Genomic DNA, 25,069 nt, shown 5'->3' with positions numbered 1-25,069 from the left:
CATCATCATCATCATCATCATCAACATCACCCCCATCATCATCATTATCATCCCGACAGTGCACGATTAAAGATAGCAATCGAGAAGGGGAATGTGCAACATGAACAACACAGAGACGAGAATATTTACTTTTATTTTATTTTTACACGAAATTATTGTACAAGCAGGGTGTTTGGCGCATGCACGTGTTCACCCTTTTACATTCAAGTTTCTCTCGAGCCTTAACGTACACGAAAGACACGCGCACGCGCACAAAATAAACGTGAATTACGCTCGAATTGAGCATGGACGCCCTCATGTAAAGCCTGCCACGTAGTCTGCAACCGTGCCAGACTACAAAAATGTGGATGCGATGATGGCATGCACGAGCGTCGACTGGCAATATGCGTCAAAAGTGCCCGCGTGCACGCGACTGTAACCTCAGTTCGAGTGGCCACACACACACGCACACACTCACACACACAGAGACGCTGACAGAACTGAATCAACTTGCACTATGAGTCACGTCACAATAGTTTACACGTGACGTCACCTTCATAATGGAAACTTTTATAGATCGTGTACAAATATTTTATGTACAATGTTGAGAAAAGTTACTTATAGACACACAAACTAGTGGGGACAAAAAAAAGTTTCCTATTTTTTTAAGAGAGTTCAAGACTTCCCCTTGACACGTGGTTCGTCCTGGCAGCTAGAAACAGGACAAAAAGTGGAATTATGATAATGGTAACATGTTTTTAAAAAGCGTAATTCATGTACTGTACATCCAATTAAAATCAACCAAAGCATATATCTCTTTCTCCTTGTCTACTACACACCCCTTTTGAGTCTCAAAAGCTTTTATAAAATGTAGTTTTCTGCCTCCCTCCTGCTAACTCTGACTCTGGCCTGAGTTATTTGTCCAATCAATATTGGTTTAATAACAAAGTACAGCAGTGAAAGATTAGTGTAATATTTCAATTACCATATATGTTAGCACAGTATAAGAGAGGTTACAAATATGAGGCATAGATCTCAGTGTAATGCACACCCACACGCACACACACCTAATGCTAACCACTATACTATGTACCAAATAATGTCTCCGTCGAGCAACATAAACCGAGACATTGTCCATCAGCCTCTCCATGATATGAACGCTTTAAAATGTAAAACAAAAATGACAACAATACAAAAAAATGAAAACATTTATTACAGAAAGGGTGAATATATTCCACTTTGAACTATCTGTGCTTTTTAAAATTGCTTCTATTTTAAATATTGTGGAAGTGGGCAAATGGTTAGGACATCTGCCGCACAATGTTGTCCATGTGCCTGCCTGGGTTTTCTGTGGGTACTCTAATTTGCTCCCACACCCCAAAACATGCATGGTTGGATGATTGAACACTCCAAATTGTTCCTAGCTGTGAGTTTGTGTATGAATGGTTGTTTGTTCCCTGGTGCCTAGCAATTGACTGGCGACCAATTCAGTGCGTAGTGGCCATGGTTTGCTGGTATAGGCTGCAGAACCCAATTTCAGCACCACCAGAGTGGACAGCGACACACACCCCACCTCAAGTAGGATCGTATCTTCCTCGTCATCACCATAATGACAATCACATTATCATAATCTTGTAATATAATCTTTAGAATATGACAAAAGTTTGTTAACTTTTGACAGTAACATGATATTTTCTTAGAAATATCAAACATGAACACACACACTTCAAATACAACAATAGCATGATTTTACATTGCATGTTTTACTAGAATACAACATTGCATTATAATTTTGTGCATCTGTAAATGTGCATGAATACACAATTACACACACATTTACATACGAAGAGAGAATAGACTATTATAATTTGTACATCTGCAAATGTGCACGCATACACAATCGCACACATATACACACACGTACGGAGAGGAGAATGGCCTTTTGGAATTGGAATTTGCTTCTGATATCATCTCATTTTCTGAACCGCTTTATCCTCATTAGGGTCGATGGGGGTGCTGGAGCCAATCCCAGCTGTCTCCGGGCCAAAGGCGGAGGACACCCTGAATCGGTGGCCAGCTGATCGCAAGGCACAAGGAGACGGACAAGCATGCACACACACGCATACCTAGGGGCAATTTAGAATGTCCAATCAGCCTACCATGCATGTTTTTGGAATGTGGGAGGAAGCCAGAGAACCCAGAGGAAACCCACGCAGGCCAGGGAGAACATGCAAACTCCACACAGGTGGACCAACCTACACTTGAATCCAGGACCCCACAGCTGTGAGGCTATGCGCTATGCGCTAACCACTCGCCCCACCGGGCTGCCCACTGGAATTTGCTTAATATTAAAATATTAGTAATGAATTAATATATTTTATACACACACACATTATATGTATATATATATATATATATATATATATATATATATATATATATATATATATATATATATATAATGTGTGTGTGTGTGTGTGTATATATGTGTGTGTTCGTGTGTGTGCATAAAATAACAGCACTCACCTGTGTGTGCCTGTTTGTTGAAGTGTGTGCCAATGATACCTTTCACCCTGCAATACAAATACAAATAAGTTAATTAATTTATTTACAGTATATACAGTACATACATGTTTCATGTATTGTATATGTGGTATGTATAAATAAATGAACTGAGACAAATTCAATTATATTAGGAAGAAATCCCTCCACATGAGACGAAACAATCTCAATCAAACTAAAGAAAGAACGGGGGACTTTTCATTCTGCCTGCAAACTAAAACACATGAAATAATCGGAAAGTGAACAGTATGAATTCATGGTTCTTTGATTAAATTATTAATATGGTTATTGTGAGAGTTCTTTAAAATCAAATTTTCAAATGAAAAAAACACACACCTACACTCACACACAGATTAAAAACTTTATAATCTCCAAAAAAACACTACACACTAAATTCATAACAGTTTTCCAATTTCATCCAAGATCATCTTTGAAGGAAAAGTTATTAATAACAATTTACAAAGACATATTTTTATTTACTGAAGACACGTACACAATTACTGTGAGTTGCACAGTAATTGACAAAATATCCATTTGAACCACTTGAATTAAAGTCTTGTGATTATTGTTAAAAGAACATTTGATTGATTTTTTTTGTTTTAAACACTTTGATAAATGACATACACAAATATTAAATGAAATACTCTCAAACACACACACACACACACACACACACACACACACAAAGACAAGATCACACTAGTAATGACCATAACAATTGTGTGTATTTCTCTCAAGGGAGAAGGTTTTACAAAGCAGATCCACAGAATGTAGGATTCGAACTCTTCCCCTGACCTAACAACTATTGTTCCACAAACTGGCAAAAGTTTAACTTTCACAACAATGATGAACTCTTTGTTTTGGATGATAAGAAATACGATGAATCTTCCTTCTCCAAAAGTGGCACAAGATGCACAGAATTAAGAATATAAAGCAGCAGCTGCTGCTGTCCGGAATGTACTCAACATAAACTGCCACATGATCGATCAGAAACATCACATTGCTTTGAGGTACTGGGAAACGGGGCACCGAAAAACGAGGCACATCCTGCAATACTTACAATATCTATCCCCACCCCTGCTTGATCCTGTGGAAATCACCACTTCCCACAAAAAAACAAAACAAAAAAACACTAGCCCATATTCTCCAGTATCAACCAGCACCACGACAATCAACATTGTGCTAGACTGGTCCACTTACCAGCTATGTCCTTGCAGACACACCCAATGCAAGGAACAATTTCGCAGACTAAAGGCAATTTTTACAACACCACCAAAGAGACACATGGGGAAGAGTGCTCAAGGTGGAAGGTGGTTTCCGAGCGCCCATTTTGTTGCACAGCTCTCCATGTAATCTGCATATTACGTCATCTCGTTCTTCCTTCCTAGCGTGTGTTAAACTACTGCACTAACTAATTCATCATTGTTTAAGTGAATTTAAAGAATCCTTTGAGGAAGCCTGCTTATTGGCATTTTTTGGGGGGAGCACAGCAAAACAGTGAACAACAATTAATTGGATGTTGGTTGTTTGGTCTTTTAACTGTACTCACCAATTAAATAAACTACGATGGCGGTTTTGAGGTGTTTTCCACACCAAATCTCTGACTTTGAATTTTTGTCACTGCTATCGTCAAGATTGATCCTACAACTATACTAGTGCAACATAAAAATGGATTTAACAAGTCATAAAAGATACAAAATTAATCTAAAAGAAAATATATGTTCTATGAAGAATAAATGAAGTTAAGGCAAAACATGCATAAGATTAACGCGTTTTTCTAATGTGAACATTTTGGATGAATTGCTCTAGTGTGTTTACAGATGCCATTTCATACAGAAATGCAATCCAAGCGCATGACACCAAACAAGACCAACAGTATTAAAAAAATATTGAGGAAAAAGAACATTCATATGTAGAAAAGATATTGCTAAGATTTATAGAGGGCAGATAGAAAAATGTGCTCACCGGGCTGCCTATGAGTTCAAATATATATATTTTTAGTTTTATCTTTACATTTCTTATCAATTTCTTACTTTTTCATTGGTGTGACGATACATTTGCATTTCAAATGTCCAAATCATAATATATATTTGAAATTAAACTGTAATGGTGTTAAACATAAGTTCAGAGTCAAGTCTGTGTGCAACAATTTAGGTTTAGAATATAAATAGTCAGGAAAAAGACAGCCTGAGTAGGTCAGGGCAGCCATGTTCTTTGCCGAGGCACCACAGACACACAGGGAGTCTTTTCTTTTTTCTTGGTTTTTAACACGTGAGGTCTTAAAATGATGAATATTACATTAATTCATTCACTCATCTCACAATCATCCCCGAGGTGAGTACCAACAAAATGGCCGACTTGCTCCTTCAAAACTGCGTTAGGAACAGATTTTTTTATAACACTTACTGTCGACACTTCCACACCATTATTTTCATTCTAGTAGATTCTATTTTTTTCATATGTAAAAAATTCAGCCCGGGCCTGCATGGGTTTTCTCCGGGTACTCTGGTTTCCTCCCACATCCCCAAAACATGCATGCTAAGCTGTTTGAACACTTCCACTAGGTAGAAGTGTGAGCATGAATGATTGTCTGTCTCTTTATGCCCTGCTATTGGCTGGCCACTAATTCAATTTTTAGCTGAGATAGGCTCCAGCACCCCCCTGGAAGCCTTGTGGTACAGAAAATCAATGACTGAATTTTTAATAAATATTAGATATTTTGTCAAAACAAATGATTTTCAAATTCCTTTCAACTAAATTCAAGTGAATACATTACAAACCCATTATATTTTTTGTGAGTGTTTTGGCGTTTTTAAATATAAAATATTAGTGTGTTGTTGTTTATTTGTTTGTGTTTATCATGCCTGGATGTGTCACCCCTCCAAACTGGATTGACTTTTGAAAACTGTACATATAAATTGCTTCAAAGTTTCCAAACAAGTTACAAAAACATGTGCTTTGTAGTCAAGACAACCTCAGTTTGTTATGTTTAATTGGTGAAGTATTCTCTACCTTACATATTCTCCCATTTCCGCAAAATCTTTTTGATTTATTTCAAACTGAATTTGAATTGCTTTATGCAGTTGAGCTGTTAGGATATGATGTAGCTAACTTTGCCAGACACAAAATTATACACCAAAGCCTGAGAGAATAACAATGGATGGATGGACTTAAAGCAAATTGTATCCTTGCAGTATATGACACATTTTCAACTAGATTTTCTCTGGACCTTAATTTAGCAGACTTTTGGACACAAATAACGATTGTGAGTGTGAAAGGTCGTGTTTTTGTTTCTCTGTGTGCCCTACGGCTGGCTGGCGACCAGTCTAACGCTAACCCACGGTAAAGAAGATGAATGAATGAATACCAAACAGTAGGCTATAAAGTACTATAAAGACTTAAACCATGTCACTTGGATTGAAGTTCCTCTTAATGGTGTTCTTTACCACCAAAAAGATACTTTGATTAAATGAAACATTAAAGTAAAAATACACATATTTAATCCTTTTAATGTTAGCGTGTCATTTAGTGTTTACAGACACAAACACGCGCAGACTCTCCTCACAAATGTTTGTAGGCACTGAGACAAGAAAATCAATTAGTTCAAGACTGGCATGTTTAGACCACTTGATTGGATTTTAAGATCAAAAGTGATGACGAAATATTAAATGGACAGTTTGTGAATTTAGTATGACTGTAGAGAATTGTACAAAAACCGTTGATGATAAGGACAAATGTGAATTTGACTAAAGATGTTCAGTGTGCGTATTTCTATGTTTCCTCCTTGGGCGTGTCTAAAAAAACACAGTACAGGGTTGCAAAGAGGGGAGCCAAAAGAATTGCACTGTGAGTCACGACCAGCAGTGACAATACACACGCTTACACGCTCACAGACACACACACGCTCAGCCTGTCCTCTCCCATTGCAACACGAGAGAGGTAGAGGTGCAATGCCGTTTTCTTTGTCATCAACTTCTCCAAGACGGTCAAGTGTCAGAAAAATACAAACAAATAGGTCCATTTGAAATGAATAAGAAAAAGTCACATTTTTATCTTGTCATTTACACAAGCTCATGAACATGAGCACATTCGTTTGCCATTTTTTTTTTAATCCTACATCCCCATCACCCTAACTTTTATGTTTTTTTTTCAAAAACTATTACATGAAAAATATAAACACCTCAAACTATTTTACCAAACACAACAATCCTGAACAGTGGTTAATTGGCTCATCTTCTTAACTCAACCATGTATACCATATAAAATTGTATTGTACGTATTAAGCTACAAAAAAATATTAACCAATATCTTTGCTGGAACGAAAAACTCCTATTTGCAGCATATTCTTTCCAGAATAAACTGGATTCCTACAAATATCAATAAGTATAATTTAGGCAAACACACAAAAATTATAGAAAATTATGAGAAAATGATTTAATGTATTAAAATGAATAACAAGCATGCAAAACATGTTCTATTTGTGCAGGTCCACAAGTTTAAGGAGGAAGCTAACATTAGGCAACAGACAAAGCACACTACCGCATGCTTATAAAGACACATCTAAACTACTTCAAATTATGAATTCTAAACAACTTAGCATTAAATTGAACTTGCAATATCAGTCATGGATGGATAACAGGGCCCGCTTCTTCATTTCATTTGCACCAGTAATTTTAAATAGGAGCATTAACCACACTTGACAAACTAAATAAATAAATTTTAAAAAGACAGCCAAGGACAGGCCAGGGAAGATTGTCATGCAGGATGCAACGCTACCACGATAATTTCAAAATAAGATAGCGGATATAGGAAATCTATTGACATTTTGGGGGATTTCGCATCTTGGATCTTGTTTATGTATATTAGAACAGTCATATGCATATGTTGTAACATGAATATTTCGTATGTAGAAACATTTGTAAGTAGAGGTCTCACTGTAATTTGACTCGTTTGAAAATAGAGATAAGTACATTTGCAAATGAATACATTATTATTAGAAGTATTCCAACTGATTTGTCACTAACTGTCAGATATGACTGTGGTTTTTACAATAAAATTTTAAGGCAATTATTCATTTTTTTGAAAGACATCTGTAAAAAATTATTGTAATAGTTCCTAATCTTTGTACTCTTGACATAGCCTACTGATGTCATTGGACATATTTCTATCATGATTAAATGGCTGCTTTTAGAAGAGACCATCAACTTCCATGGAACATTTTTAAAATTGCTTTTTTCTTTGTGTTGGTGAGTGAGTTGCATGTGCGGGCGAAATGAAGCAATTAAGGTACTAATACTACTCTTATATGGGAACAATATTTTTAAATGGCTGCTTTTACAAGAGACCAACTTCCATGGAATATTTTTAAAATTGCTTTTTGCTTTGTGTTTGTTGGGTTTATTCTGGGATGTTAGTATATGTTCATTAAGCATTTTAATAGGTAGTGAAGCTATAAATTAATTTGTGCTTTATGTTGGGACAAAGTAAGCACGAGGACACTTTCCCCCACAGCTGCATTCGAGGCCAGTTAATTGTTTACTTGTGCAAATTCTTACGCAGGTGTTTTGGTTTCGATCTAATATGAGATTGTTGTGGCAGTTGTTTTTTGACCTTAATGGTGTTATTCGGTTAGCTTATGCAATTGTTTTGAATCAGATTACATTAAATGTTTTGAGTATGGCGCGACAAAATGGACAGAGGAGGATACCGTTTTTCAGAATCCTCCTGGATGAAGACGAATCGGGAGTGATTTTCCTTGCAAGTTGTAACCAGTGTATGTTCAAAGATGTCTCCATATTTGATTAAATTGTATTAATAATGAATCCATCAGTGTTGGTGAGTGAGTAGCATGTGGGGGGCGAAACGAAGCAATTAAGGTACTAATACCTTCACATGTGAGAAAGGCGGGCCACAGTAAAGTGACCGTTGGGCTTTGGGCTGTTCATTAAATGACACAGTCTAACACAAATGCTAAATGAGAACAGTCGTAGTAGACGGACACACATTGAACGACATAACCAGCCACCCTGACATCGTTTACTGGCCACTTGTCTTAAAGGCAAGTATCCAGCACGAAACTATGACAGTACATGAAGTAACAACTGGTTTATTTCCCTAAATTGTGTTATGTTTAGTTTTTATACAATGATGAAATTTACAACTTACCCATTTACTTTAAATTAAAGTTGGCCTGAAAATGTGAATTTGACTGATAGGTTCATTCATTCAGTCAATACTGCTTATCCTCAGGAGGATCACGGGGGTGCTAGAGCCTATCTTAGTTGATTCCAGACATGTACAAAATAAACTATTTTCTGCTACTCCCTTGCCATTTAGAACCCCTGCTTTGGGGCTGTTTGCCCACGAACATAATATATTTTAAGAACCCCTTCTTAGACTGGCTAGAAATTATCAATTCAAAATACCGACAAAAAAAACTCATAAAAAACAGGATTCCAAAGGGTTCCATGTCAACTCTTGAAAATGAACTGAATTAACAATTACTCTTTCCACTGTCCATTGCATTGACCAAATTAAAAGTTTCAAATGTTTTGCTGTGCACCAAGCCTGCGACCCGTTGACATCAATGAATGTTTGGAGTGTTACTTTCTAGACCAAAACAGCATATAACGTCAAAAAAATGTCTTTTCTACATGTACAATTAGCAAAATACATTGTTTTTAATAATAATAATCGGACATATGCCCTGTCGTCATCATCAACAACAAAAAGCCTACTTGTCATCACACCCAGAAACTGTGTATGACGAAATTGGTGGTGCTTCTCCATAAGCTGCGTTTACTCGGCAAAAGACTTAAATAAGTGATAGTTACGGAACTATGTTGTTGTTGTTGTTAACTTTGTTGTTTTTTTACTCGCCAATGTGTTTGGAAGTTTTGAATACCTTAATGATTTCATCACAAGGAGTCATGCCATATTTCCTACAATTAAACTATTTAACTCTGTATGTTCTGCGTAGTCTTTTGAGAACAGTTTAAAAAGTGTCTGGAGTTGGACTGTTTCAGAGCATTTTGTTGTCGGAAAAAAATTAAAGGTAACGGTAGGGTAAGGTAAGAAAAAAAAGCATTGATAATTACTGGCTTCCGCAAAATCCACATAAATTTCATTCCAGCATCTCAGGGATATGTTTCCTTAGATTATTTCAAATTCCATCACTTAAACTTAATTTTCATGTAACATTTGCATTACGCTCCCAAACGCTGGGTTGAGCACAACCCCTTCTTTTAAATACACGCCTGTTGCAGCATGAGCAACAGCGTGAGTAATCGATTAGAGTGAGTGCAAAGGCAATTTAGTCGGCGCTATTTGGAATCTTTGTAAATAATTGTAAAATTAGAAAATCACATGCAACACAACAGCACGCACAAGCTGCAATTCAACATTTGTTATTTTAGGATCTTGCTCAATCAAGCTGTGAAAAAGTTGAACATATTTGGATTCCTTCTATTTTACACAAATTAATCAATAGGAGCCACTAAATTATTTTCAGTGTGTACCAAGTCCCTTTTACATAGTTAGCAGAGATAGGCTCGAATACATCAGTGACCCTCCGGAAAAGTGGAGTAATGAATAAATGTGAACTGTACTGTAGTAGATCATTTTGTACATTGTATATGTGCGATATTTCAAATTTCCTCTTCCCTAATAACTTTTCAATGTGCTAGTCAGTTTTAATGTTGAATTCTACATTATGGAAATGAAATGTTTTAATAGCATAGACAATAGTATTTATGAACAGGCTTTGACATGCTCTCAAGATCACAGATCATTACTGCAGGTGGGATGGAAATGCACCGAGGACGAACGGATATTTACTGTACCACAAAGTCTTTTGCACCGTCAGAGGAAATAAACAAAATGGGAACTAATGTTAAGTGAATCCATATTTTCTATCAATTTAACTGTCACACACTCCGCATATCTTTATTAACCTTGCAGAAAACATTTTAGTTGATTTTGACTTTCTTACTGTCTAACAATTGTGAAAGTTAAGATCCCATACTACAAAACTCAACTGTCAATACTAGCCTGTATTTTTCACAATTTCAATTTCACATCAAAAGACGACAAGCCGCAATCAGATCATTAGATGACATCGGCATTAAACATTGAGTGTGTGTGTTAGGTGAAAAACCCTACACGCCTTTCCACCATTTTCTTTCACACAGCTCACCACTATCAAAACTTTGCTTCATAGAACCAAGTACTTTGTCCACAGTATCAAAATCAAAGTAGCAATATAGTGCATGAAATAAAGTAGTCCATAACATGGTATGAAAATGCTTTGTCTGATTTTCAGGTAAGAAATTTGTGCCTTCATTGATTTTTCAGCTGTATCGTATACAAAACGAGACACAAAAGCTGTATTCAGTAATACTTATTTTGCTGGAAAGTAGTTCATGGATTAATATGACTATTATGCTATTTTTTCAATGAACTGGTTGCCAGCCAATTGCAATACAAGATCTTAACGAGGAGAAATGCCGTTGAATTTTTGGCCATTTTTTACACATGAACATGTACTTCCCGATACGTGTGTGTGAGTAAGGCAGAAATGTCAGAACTGTTGTTAAAATAATGTTTCTATTTCATGATTCTTAACGTTTTTCCCCCCCAAATGACACGTGTTCTTCACGTTCACCTATTACGTTCCGGTTTCATCACCAATTTCTGTCCCAACATAATTTGAACAGTGATCATATACATAGGGTATAGGCGAGGGTATGTTAAGGACTAATTTGCTTATTTTGTTTACCTTGCTAAAAACTTTCATTCATTCATTTGCCGAACCGCTTAGCCTCACAAGGGTTGCAGGGGGTGCTGGAGCCTATCCCAACTAACTATGGGCAGTATGCCAATAAAAAAAATGCTTTTCCTCACTTTAAAACACTATTTTTTTTACATTAATTACCTCCTGCAACTTCATACTAAGTCAACTATAAAGCCTTTTTTTTATTTTGGCATAAATTATCATACAAAATGGATGTTTTATTCATTTTTAATTTACATTTCACGTATGATCTCCATTAAATATATTCCGATCATGAAAAATATATTGGGATAGAATAGGGGCAGTATCTTTCTGTTTGTTTGTTTGTCTGTTTTTATTTATACCTCTGCTCTATACAAATCCAAAATATCTCTATTTTTACACGCCATTTTTAAATAAATTCAAATTTTAACTCTCTCACGCTTAAAACTTCATTTAAGTTTCCCCAAGTACCCAAATGACTTATTTTAAACATGTGACGAGCACAGTGGCACGCAGACTTGTCGTCCATTTTGTAGGCAACTGACAAATCAATATCATTTCACCAAACATCTATTTGTTGATCTCCACCAAAACTATACTTTTTCATGCCTTGACTGGACTTGATTAGGATTCTTTAGACGATGTTCCAATCAAATTCGTGGTGACGACAAATGATCATCCGTAAATTCTGCACACACGCAACTTGGAGCAATGACGTACCTTTTTCGTGGAGAAAGGTGAGATGTCTCCAAAACACCAACAAGATAGGTCACCTCTCCAACTTTGCATATCGGCCTTTTGGTCCTGGGCTGCTCCTCTTTATTTCCATTTCACCTGAAAGACACAACAGACGCGCACGGTGAGGGTTTTTCTTATTTCCTTTTGTTTTAGTGCGTACGTGCGTTTTGAACCTGTTTTGCTATGACGTCACTAGGCGTCGACGAGGTAAAAGCCTCTTGGTTTGTTGTCCTTTTTGGTTTTGAATGTTTTCGCATATGAAGTGTTAACTCGTAGAACTATGAGGGCTCGTCCCTTTTTGCGTAACTTTTTTGGCACTAATGGCAACATCGTGATATACACAAACGTTCTGCACGTTTGTCTACTTACAATTTTTCAATAACAATGGATTTGAAGTGGTAACGCACGAGCTATTTTTATCACGGGGGGCTATGACCAATTTTTTGTATCATCCTCTTAAATGTCATTAATCCCATATCGATATGTTATTCTGACTTAACTGTTTGTTTTACACGTGCAATTTGCAGTACTGTTGTTTAAAAAAAACGTCCAGTCCTGTTTATAATGCCACTCACTGCCAAATATGTCAGTTTGTCAATTACAGTTTCCACACGAGGGCAAGTTTTAGGTATCGATGTGTTATCAATAAAATACATGTCTATCCTGTGCCATTTTATCATAACAATGCACTTCTGTAATATAACATTGTCGGTAAATGTCTTACTTTTCAACATGGTGACTGTCTTTCACGTGTTTTTTTCTTATTCTTTGGGTTCTAACTACACGCAGTTAATGTAATTGTTGATGTTTTCCTTTCCTTTTTTGTGATTGTTGAAGATGATTGTGCGTTAACGGGACATATGACGTCATTGAGCGACCAATCACGCCGCTTTTTTGTCCGTCTGTCAGGAGGAGGGGAGTGTGGTGCGTTCGCGTTCTTAAAAGGACATTTCGGTTATTATGGAGTTATTATTGCTCATTTTAATGCTTCATTTATTTTTTGAATGGGTCAGATGGTAGTCTTGTATGGTGCGCACACGTGTACTTGTATGGGGTGGGGGTAGGCAGGGGGGTCTATGCTTGAGTTGCGATCACTTTGATTCATAAAACTGTACGACTGAAAGTGAGGTTGGGCTTTAACACTTTTTAAACCTACTTGCTGTCTGTCTCAGTTGCACAAAGCAGGGAATACTGATTTCAAAAGATAAAACAAAATAATATCAAGTATTGTATAGAGAAAATGTAAATTTTTAAACAAAATATTATTTGATTTTAAACCTGACAAAAGTTCACTATAATATGACATGTTTAAGTAACGTCCAAATAAAGTTACTTCAAGGTGCTAGGCGTGTGTGTGTGTGTGTGTGTGTGTGTGTGTGTTTGACAAAAAGTTTTGCAGTTTATCCACCTCACAAACTAAAAGAATCAAACAATTGTACAGTAAAATGTGCAAGTGTTGGAGGTAAAAGCAGGCAATAAATTAAGGCAGTAAAAGGGGGGGGGGTGTCAAACTACAATTAATTTGAGGTGCAAAGGTTCCACTGTAGTGTATACAAGGTGCGCAAATACAGGCAAAAAAAAAACAAAAATATGAGGAGTAAGGGACGAAAAAGAAAAGACAGACAAAATTAAAGAGAGGGTGAAAAAAAGCAAAGCGAGCGAGCGAAAGGGGGGAGATTCCACGAGAGGTTGAAATGAAATCCGATGTGTGCGAGCGATCCTTCCGATGTGTCGTCGATGTTGGCAGCGGCGAGTGTGCCCCCCGCGAATGCTTTTTGGGGTAAGGGCTTCCTAGATGAATAGCTCAGAACAGCAAGCCCAGACCGCAAAAAGATTCGAGAAGGACCGTTTCTTTGTTGTTGTTTTTTTCTTGTTCTTTTTTTCTGGGGTGCTCCTCCGTGACTTCTCCTGCCGTGAATCTCTCCCCCACTCTCCACTCGAGTGTATCCTCAGCTATCGGCATCGCACAGACACTCACTCACTCACTCGCACACACGCACGAATGCATGCACACAGGGGGAGAAGATAGAAAGGAATCTCCGCAATGTTAGCGCTGTCCATGGTCCTTTTTTTGCCTCTCATCCTCCTCTCTTGGAAGCTATGTACATGCATCCCCCCTGTTTCCTCTTTCCCTATAGTATTGGAGGAGCTGTTGCTGCTTTTAAAAAATATATATATATTATTTTGTGTGTGTGCTGCTGCTCTCTCTGCTGCTGCTCCGTGTGAGGAGGGAGCCAGGCTGTAGACTGCTGGTAATAAATAGAGAGCAGGGGGAGCGTGCGATTGGTGCGCGGGCGAGCTCGTCATCAGCCAATCAGGACCAAGCTCACATAGGGACCCCCCTTTTTGAAAAAAAAAGAAAAAAAGAAATGACTTGGGGCAGGGGGTGACCAATTCGTGATCAATAGTAATGATAGGAGTATCAGGTTATTTCCTGGAGCTTTTTTTAATTCATGCAAATTGAATTAGGAGTGAGGCAGAAGCGAGAATTAAGGGGCATGGCTGAACCAATCAAAACGCTGCTATGCAAAATGTCCAAGCAGCATCTAAATAATACTCGTGTAAAGAGGACGGGGGAGAAGTTGATGAAAACTTACCTGTTTTCTTTACCAAATAAACGCATTTAAACTTGTACATTTGCTCTCGGGGATGGAACACACTACTAGTTGAGCTCTGGCTATTTCTCCTAATGACGGTAATGGTGGTAGTGGTCTTTTCATTTGCAAGGCAGTCGGTCACGATTCTCCCCCCCTGCTGTCTGGGCTGCACAGTGACTGCCTCTCCTGACGCAGCCAGCCAGCGTGCACGCTACCCACGTCACGACGGAGCAGGATGAGATGAGATGTCCCCCCCCAAACTCCCTTTTATACTAGCCTTTATTATCCCCACTTCCGCTTCGCTTTCGTGTGGTTTGCTTATGCCGAAATAACGGCAAATGGAGTAAGGAAAGAAGGAGGTAGGGTCGCCATCGCCCCTTTTTCTAACCACTCTGCGCACTCATTCACCTGTCGAAAACAGTGAAACTCGCAAGAACCTTACTCTTGCGCGCCCTGCTGGTCATCTGCGGAAAAATTCAGAGTGAAGAAAGCTCGCCGTGCTCAAACTGGGGAGTTCGGCGCGGGTGGTCGACCCACCTTCCCTCGTCATGTATTATTCATTTTTTTCTTACCCTTCCTATCATTTGACGCACTGCAAATAAATAAGACTTCTCAATAGCATGATGATTAGGACAGTTTTTCCTTTCTATTCGGCTCCGCGGAAAAAAATAGGTTGAAAATAAGCCCAGTACCGCCACTTGGCGGGTGTTCAGCACCAGTGATGGTGGACAGCTCCTGGGTCTCCCCTTCTCTCTCTCTCGGTCTCTCCCTCTCTCTCTTTCTCTCATTCACTCGCTCTGCAGCTCCTTTTTCTTCTTTCGACCCCCTCTTCACCACCACTACCACCACCACCACGCATGTGTGTGCACGCGCCTCCTATTTAAAAACAAGAAATCGGGGGAACCCCCCGCCCCCCTCAAGCACACACATACCTTCGCTCTTGGTCCACATAGATTAAATAGAGACAGAAGAGACAAAGGGAATGGATTGGGGTATATGTGTCGGGTGTGTGTGTGGGGGGGGGGGGGGGGGGGATTCCAAGCCTGCAGGAAGTGTGCGACACACAAGAGGAAAGGAAAGCTAGGAAAAGGGACAGAGAGGGATGGCATGCACGCCGATGTCACTCACCGTGCTGCCTTCGCATCCACCTCCTAAGAAAGAAAGAAACAATTAGAGCAGATATTTTTTTAACATTAGAGAAAGCATCGCAAGTTTTCTCAGGGATTGCCCTACTGATACCCCCTATCCCCTGCTCCCCCCTATTTTGACATCGCTATTTGTGGAGCATGCACAACTATATGCTATTTTTAGCAGGAGACAGGCATGTTACGTGAAGCCACATGCAAATGAGCCCTCCACAAGTGTGCAAGAGAGCCGATGTTGCACCAATGCATCGATTGTTTTTTTTCCTTCTTCTTTTTCTTCTTCTTCTTCTTCGACTTCTCAAACCCTCCAATGTCCACTCTCCACCAAACAACTCCAAACATCCACCACTCTGATTATAAAGAACCCACATTCTACCTGGCACGACGCTCCTCCGTAAGTGGAACTGTCCTCTTGTCTTTATTGGATTTTTACATTTGTTTAGAAAAACAAAAAACACTGCTGCAAAATAACATAAATCTGCTGAGACGAGAAGCAACCACTCTGCAACAAAAAAGGAAATAAATAAAAAGCAGTTTTTCTTTTTGGGGGAAGGGGGGCCTAAGGAGGGTTGAAGGGCTGCGTCAGTTACTAGGCATTGACGTCACGTTCAGAATCTCTTTTTTTTCTCTTTTCTTTTTTCTCCGCCCCGTGGAGCCTGCGTGGAAAGTCGCTGGTTGCTGCTGCCCTCATGCGTGTGCGGAAAACAAACCCTCCAAAATATCACATCATGTGATATTTTGCTCTGCTTTTATAGCGATATATAATCAGTGTGTCCTCTTTGTGTGAAGTTCTTTAACAACAAAACACAAGAACCACACAATAGAAGCAATTGGTTCTTTAACTCATTCACTGCCACTGATGGCGATTGGACTTCCAATCCATTTTGACTGGGAGGGGCTCGCTGCCAGCCCTCCCAGTCAAAATGCATCAGCCGCAATGGCACTGAAACGTGCTCATTCACGATCAGCCCTCCCTTGTTCCGAGATATTAGACGTCCGTCGCCGTCAATGGCAGTGAAGGATGTGAATGGGGTTGTAGTAAGTGGACAGAGTGACCCAATAAAAGGTGGTTCCGAGCAAAAGTGAGAAGAGGGAATGGAAAGGGCGGGCAAAAGGGCTGCGCCCGTCGCATCGGTTGCTGCTATTTTTAGCCCTGCCTGTGGGCCAACTGTACACGATACGTGGACGCGCACGCGCACATCATGAAAAATACACGTCAGTCTTAGTTGCTTTCCTTTGACCCCCTCCCCAGGGAAAATAAGAGCCAATGGGATAAGTATGCGTGACGTCACCATGGACACACACGCACGACAGTTCGGGGGGAGGAATAAAATCTCCTCAATCAAGCAGGGAACACTTATCAATGGGACTCGCGGCCCAGAGGGTTAAGTGCAGTGGCAAGAGTTAGTCGCATGGTGTCGACAGATTCGACCAAAAGACAACTGGCCCAATTCGGGAGAAGAAGAAAATCAGTGGAAACTTTGGCAGGTCTCTGGATTTCTCTTTGTTGCTTCAACCTTAGTGTGGTCAGGAAAAAGGTTCCGTTGAGAGAAATATTGGTTTTCAGGGTAAAACAACACTGCAAAAAATGTTTAAATATTGAAAGGGCACGCCGATACCTTTAAGGACAAAAGGCAGAGTTCAAACTTTGGCATTACAAATGTAAATTAAGAAAAAAACATATTTAATACATTTTAAATGAATGCATTTTTTAAAATCTAAGAACAAGCAATATTTTAAACAACCAGTCCTAAAATTAAATAGGGGGAAACCCACAGAGTGCCTTCAGGTTGGCAGCAGAATGCACATTGCAACATTGATTGATCAAAATGAATCAAAAACAGATGTGGTCAATTGAAGGATGTGATCATGTTATTTGATCTCCGCCAGTTCCCTAATTTACGTGACTAACCAATCATGTGGAAGCGAAGAAGGACGCTGCAGCCCAGCCCACGCAGCACTTAATGTTCCACGGCAACCTGCTGCTGCCACTTCTGACTTTCTCACTTTACTGCTGACTTTTTTGCAACATTTATCTCTCACCCTCTAGATACATTTTTAAAGACTAGTCCTGCCCATTGTACATCTCAAAGAAGGGCACAATAAAGTTGGGCCCCAATGTAAAAAAATAAAAATAAACAACTGAGAAATGATGCTGTCATAGCTGTAAAAAAAAATGAATACAAGATTGATTTTCCTAACCTGCCTTGTGTTTCTTGCCTGCTGTTGCCGAGCGGCACGGCGGAGGATCCCCCGGATGTGAACAACACTCCTACGCATCACTGCAGCCTGACGCGTCCTCTCTCTCCCTCTCTCTCTTGTAGAGTGTCTGCAAAATCACGCAAAGATACCCCTTGCACCGCCACCCCAATCGTTTCCACTGAGACGGATCGCCACGTTCACCTAAATCCGCTCGGCAAACGCGTCAAGTTTGTCCTGAAATTCCCCGGATGGAAATGGAGGAGGGAGCGGGTGGACAGGGAGAATCTTTTCTTTTTTTCCCACAACGTCTCATAAAGGAATTGAAAAGAAAATACACACAGAGTAAAACTTTCCTGTCTACAAATGGGAACACTTACCAGTAAAACTGTCGGGAGAGGGGTGTGTGTGTTCAGGAATCAGGTCACTCCAGTGCCGAAGCATCCTCTCCTGTCTTGCTCCCAGACTCAAGTGTTTGCAGGCGTTGCCAATACCAATTCAGGTTGACAGCTCCCCAAATATGGAGGGAGAAACGAGGGGGGGTGTTAAACGTATAGAGGGAGGCAGAAAAGAGAGAAAGTGGTTGGGGGGCAGAGTTACAAATGTCAGGCAGAGCGCCAAATCAGAAAAGGGGAGGAGGGCTGGGGGATGGAGAGGCACGATTCACCTCAGTGTGTGTGTGTGTCTGTGTGTGTGTGTGTGTGTGTGTGTGTGTGTGTATGTCGTGAGTGAGTGTGTTTACAGAGAGATGGGACACGAGAAAAGACATGCGTACGATGCATGTTGGGATGGCAGGGAGGGAGCGGGTCAGGGGCAAATCTTTCTCCTAAAAAGGGCTGCAAAAGAATGGGAACATTCTGTGGAGCTTCAATGTTAGAATGCATTATTGTATGCATCTTTTCCAGACACTGATGGGATTCGAGGAAAAAGAAAGCTGCTTTCATGGAAATCTTGAGTACTTTTGGAGGAAACTGTGTGTAATCACAGACAAAGTGTTCCCAGGGGGGAAAAAAGGGCTTCACGACTGGGCTGGGGAGTCACGATGTCATCCTCAATGCTCCGAAACCTCTTTCTCGCTCACTCGCTGTCACTCTCCGTATGTGTCTTTCTCTCCAGCAGCGTGTTATTGACCTGCATTGACGTCATTGCGTCATTAGGTATCCCTTAGAAACACTGACTTTCAAAAATAGTATCAAATTAATTCAGCTCACAAGCAGAGAGAGACAGACGGACAGAAGGAGGGAACATTTAAGGTCAGGGTGTTTTAGGGTGATGTTTTATCACCCAAATAGCCCACCATCGTCCTACACGCACCGCGACGAATGAGATTCCACATTGGGGTCAAAAATGTCAGAATGGAAACATCTCTTTCATGTCTGCCTTTCTCTTCTCGTAGCTGGGCTAAAAATATCTTCTAGCTTTCCCAGTCTGCCGTTTTCAATGCAACAAACACACACTTACACACACACTGGTTAACCTTTACGACCGAGGGCAACGGAACACCGTTCAGACCCCATACAGGAAGAACAACAGAAACATCATTACACTCTGACCCACCCGCTTCTTCTTGTATATAGTATATATTTTTAATTATTTTAAATAGAAGTGTCCCATTGACAGCTGGATGTGTAATAACAATAGACAAAGTGCTATGGGCAGAAAAGGGCTTCGTTTATGTATTCCTACCAAACAAAACAGAGAGAAAAGGAAAAGTGATATTTCCATTTCATGGTGACATAGGTAAGAAAAGTGGAGTTGAATTCTTTCAAAACAGTTCTTTTTTTATGCAGATTTTTTTTATTTTATCTTTCATTGACCCTATGACGTATTCCAACAAGGGCAAAGGAAATTTGGAAAGAGGAGGATTTGAAGAGGGCTATTGGCTGTCACGCTACAGTACAATGTCATGCTTTTTATGTAGTGGGCGCGGCAATTGGCCATTCAACTAGAACCATCAGAATTTTATACAACAGCAAGCATGAGTAATGGGTTGGCTCAAAAGAGAGCTGTCTGTGGTGCTGAAGTCTGTCAACCCAGTGTTGCAGTAGATGAATTCAAGAGAGAAAAGCTAAGACGGTACACGGTAATGAAGGACTTATTTCTACTTGTCATCTTGTGTCTAAGTCTGAAAGAAACTGTTCTCAAAGCATCAATTTGTCTTTTGGTACCTCTTTTCTCCTTTCGTAAACTAGAACCCCAGATTTCGCCAGTGTTTTTTGTATAAAGTGGCTTATTCTGTTGCCTAGACTTAAACTCCTAACTACCAAAACATTAAATATGCTTTCCAACGACATTCAATACAACAAATAATTCAACCAAAAAATAAGCATTTAGAAGGATAACAATAATCGGTGCTGATTCATTGTTTATTTCATATTTCTGATGTGTTCTGCCATTACGTGTCTGCCTTTTACCACATACCCACGTGTGAAGTAGAGCATGACAAAGAAAAATACTCAACTCACACAACGTCAGGACAAAATTAGCTGTTATGATTCACCTACTTGAAACGAGATGGACTGTAGCGCGAGGGTCTATTTCTCGCCTTTTGATATTTCTCCCAGCTTCAGGGCTGAAAAAAAACAGAGTCTGATGGGTGGGTGCTTGTTTGGGAGTACAGATGGAGGAAGATGCTAACGTCACTAACCTACTTAAGTGGGTGTCCGTCCTGCATGCAGGTGACCAGTCGTCAGTCTTCAGGACGTCATACGGACAAACCGGGTGCGCAGGGCAATGTATCGGGTAGCAATATAATGTGTCTAAAAAAATTTCTTTAGCCTTCCGTGCAAAATATATGAAGGGCACTATCCCCCACCAAGGCAAATGAAGAAATAGTGTGACAACCACAAGCAAGTGGAAAGTGATTATGTAAAATTGTTAAAGTATTGAAAAAAATAGCTTTCAATCTTCTTGGCACACTTGCTGAAACAAGGAAAAGATGAGTTCTAGAAAAAAACGATATTATTTTGTACTGTTGAGGAGAAAGTTACCGAACAAAAACACATTGGGCTTTGCAGCCTACTTCCATGTGCAAAATAAAATTTGGGTTTATTTATTGTTTGTTTCATTTGCAAACGGGCAGAGAACTTTCTGGATCCTGGTGCACGACGGGGAATCCACGACTTGCAATTTTGGGGTTCCCTTCAGAATCTTGATCGCATTTTTCCACGACAATTTCCATAGAAATGAGCTCAACGGTTGAAGTGAAACCCCCCAAAAGAGCCACCAATCGATCACGTAAGCCCTAAAAACAAGGACGAGATGGAGGGGAGCCCTGCCAGGAGAGGAAGTAAGAGGGGCGGGGTGGGCAAGTATGACAAAACTACGTCACTGGAGGAAGTCACGCTGCACGCAGCACGCAGCACAGGCGTGGTTGCCAAGGCTGATGACATACGGCGAGATGCTGGGTGTGACTAAGGCACTTGGAAACATGCACACGCATACGTACAATAACACACACACACACACACACACACACCCTTTTAATTTGTTTTAAATGTCCCTTCCCATCTGCAGATGGCTACCCAACCCACTCACGGTGGGTTGTACATTATCTTTCCGGAAAAGAGATTATTGACTATTTGGATCCTGGCCAGTCTGACTTTAGTGTTCAACCAGGCTACGCTGCATGTTCTTAGGATGTGGGAGGAAACCTGATTACCCAGAAAAACCCCACACAAGCCCAGGGAGAACACGCAAACTCCAAACATCGAGGACCGACCTGGGATCGAACCCTCTAACCATGAACTGTGAGGCCGACACGCCGGGCCAGCCCCACAATTGACATCCAGAATTTGAAATTCAGCCCAAGCCACAGAAAACCAGACTGTCTTGGTTCTCAAGAGCCATTCAAGGGGACCATAAGCAATTTGGAAAAAATAAAAGGGGTGTCGCTTTTTCCTCACTTACACTTAAACAATGGCACAATTGTTTGTCAAATGTGAGTCCACTTTTTGAAAGGCCAGCAAGATCATTTGGCTTACAAATGCCCTTTTTCTGAATTGATCTCAAACGCCTCGCAGATGAGATGAGGCGAAGTTCTCATTAATATTCACTATGTAAATAATGTCCACTGTATTGTTAGCGGGCGTTATCGAGAAACGGATGCCCAGGAATAGCAGGGACGACGGACTGACTGACGTGGCGTCATATTCTCGACGCCGATTGGTTGCCGCGTAGCGGCGTCACGTGAACGGGGTTGAGTTGGTGGGTACTTGAATAAGGAGTAGCACATCTACAGTATATCGCACCAATGTCTGATTGTGATCCACTTGTTTTCCATGACATTATCATTTAAGTGGCTATTTCATGCATTGCAAAGATTAATAAACTATTTGTTAACAATTCTTTTCGCATATTACAGAAAACCTACACCTTACATTTCAAGTGTCTTAATTCATTGTTAATGACATACCAATATTGAGCATAACCCATCTTTGCAGCAAAATTAACAACAAAAACAGCATAAGAAAAACTAAAAAAAACCAATTCTAAATGACATTTTTCAAGGGGCCCAATTTCCTTCCTACCGCCATCCCTTTCTCAATTTATTTTTCCATCTCCCCTGCTTAAATGATGTCAATGGAAGAGCAGAGCTATAGTGGGTCTATTTTTAGACCTAGGCAAGCACGCACACACACGCACACACACACACGCAGAATCCTTAGCCTCACATGCTTGGTTGGGAGCTCTTTTGCACACACTGTAGCATCTCCAGAGACCGAGCAAGCGCCTTTGTCACAAATGCGACACGTTCCCACTTCACACTAAAGTGTGTGTATGCTTTCCATATGTGTGAATATTAAGAAGTGCTAAGGAAGAAATTAGGAGTGGAGTGGAAAAGCCCCATTGTGACAGAGAGAAGGAAGGGCTGCCTTCATTCACTCACTCGTTCATTCATCAGATCCACACTCAGCCATTCACGTCGTTTTGGCAGCAGAAACTGTGAATGAAAACGGGAGTCTTCCACTGCTCCGTTTACGTGTATGTGTGTGTGTTAAGGAAAAGAGGGCGGGGGTCTTGGGAGACATTTGAGAGTACACAGCGTTCCCTGCCCGATAGCAGTTTTTGGAAATGTGTGCAGAAAAAAAAAAGAAAAGAAAAAAAAAGGTGGGGGGTGAACACTGTAGTGAATGGGTAATAAATTATATAAGCTAACAAGAGAGAAAATAACCACAAAAAGTAAGGGGTACCCTGGAATACTACGTTAATTGAATCTAGTAGTTAAAAAAATTTATACTTTGATTAAAAAAATGTAATGTAGTTGGAAAAATGAGAAATACCCTATACATTTTTAACACCATATTTCAATAGAGTGAGTTCTAATACAAAAAAAGGTTGTATGAGGCGCGTATACTTTTTTTTAAAGCAGTCTGAATAATGGTAACGTGGAAGTTAATTTGAATTGTAATGCATTCATTTTATTTTCTAAAGCCGCTTATCCTCATTTTAAATTCAATTGAACAATAAATGCCATACCAATTTGGATCTAATTCTGTCATGCATGGTATTTTTGATTGAATTTGACTGCAGTTCAATGGCAACATTTTGCCAAGAGGTCCGCAAGAAACTCGAGGAGGAAGAGCTCCTCGTCTCTCTCCTCCACCCTCGCTCACTCCTGACATTCATATGCGCCATTACATAACACATTTCGGTTGGGACGGGTGAGGAGCATGTTTAAAGTCTCTTTCAATCAAATAAGTGCACGCTTTGCAGCACAAGCCTCTTCAATGGAACTCCGATGGAGCTTTTTTTTCCCCACCCGCGTTCTATTTCCGAGAGGCAGGTGGGATCAAAATAGAGCTTGCTACTCCTTTCTTTGCCCACCATGACCACCTTGTCGAGATTGTTCATCCACTAGTCCATCCATTTACTTGCCATCAATGCAACAGTGCAGATCGCTGTGTGGACCACCATAAGTAACAATGACTAGAGAAAAATTCTAATCAATGACTATTAGACAAAATGTGCAATATATATATATATATATATATATATATATATATATATATATATATATATATATATATATGTGGGATGTGGGAGGAAACCTGATTACCCAGAAAAGTAATCAGATAGCTAGGTCAGGGTGCACAGATAGCTATTTGTTTTGCTTGAAACGCATTTAAAAAATAAACGCAGATCACCCAGAAAAATCTATTGTTTTTCCTGTTCAAAGATAAAATAAAACATGGAAATATCAATCCATCCATTTTCTACACCGACAGCCATTTTTGCTCGCATTTTAATCTAGATTCATACATGACCAGTGTGTATAACATACTATATATATATATATATATATATATATATATATATATATATATATATATATATATATATATATATAGTATGTTATACACACTATATATATATATATATATATATATATATATATATATATATATATATATATATATATATATATATATATATATATATATATATATATATATATATATATATAGTATGTTATACACACTGGTCATGTATGACTCTAGATTAAAATGCGAGCAAAAATGGCTGTCGGTGTAGAAAATGGATGGATTGATATTTCCATGTTTTATTTTATCTTTGAACAGGAAAAACAATAGATTTTTCTGGGTGATCTGCGTTTATTTTTTAAATGCGTTTCAAGCAAAACAAATAGCTATCTGTGCACCCTGCAAAAAAAGGAACAATAACTGCTTGAATTTCATTTGACGCCGGATGACGGCTATATTTATTGGGCACTCTGCTTTAAGTAGAAATATGACGTCAGTGTTTTGGTTTGTGTTTCATACACCACCGCCTTGTCTAATAAAGCCAGTGTTTGAGATGATTACTTTTCATATCAATATTCCGCGTGGGTTCGCGCAGTATGTACACACGCGTGCACGTAGCGACAAAAACACGCACACGTGCAGCGGCAAAACACTCCTCCGCACTCCCACTGAAGTTGACATGTTAACACTCACTGGCTGCTATATTTAGCGCAGCCTCACCGCACTGTTACTATTCCCAGCATTGCGCATGAAGGGGCGGACGGATTTTCATGCATATCCGTACATCCATGAATACATTCATGGTTTCATCCT

The 25,069-nt window shown here is 39.6% G+C and overlaps 1 long non-coding RNA gene across 1 annotated transcript; it reads right to left on the bottom strand.

The window, feature by feature from the left end:
• Nucleotides 1-122: 122 nt before the first annotated feature.
• Nucleotides 123-23,925, bottom strand: LOC144071021 (uncharacterized). Its single transcript, XR_013299524.1, has 6 exons — nucleotides 20,498-23,925; nucleotides 18,374-19,124; nucleotides 15,778-15,800; nucleotides 12,035-12,148; nucleotides 2,506-2,552; nucleotides 123-691 (listed from the first exon to the last, which is right to left on the bottom strand). It is a non-coding gene; the product is annotated as an uncharacterized LOC144071021 (long non-coding RNA).
• Nucleotides 23,926-25,069: the final 1,144 nt, after the last annotated feature.

This window comes from Stigmatopora argus, chromosome 3 (genome assembly GCF_051989625.1).
Source record: "Stigmatopora argus isolate UIUO_Sarg chromosome 3, RoL_Sarg_1.0, whole genome shotgun sequence".
Taxonomy (NCBI): domain Eukaryota; kingdom Metazoa; phylum Chordata; class Actinopteri; order Syngnathiformes; family Syngnathidae; genus Stigmatopora; species Stigmatopora argus.
This window is presented reverse-complemented; position numbering and strand designations above follow the sequence as displayed.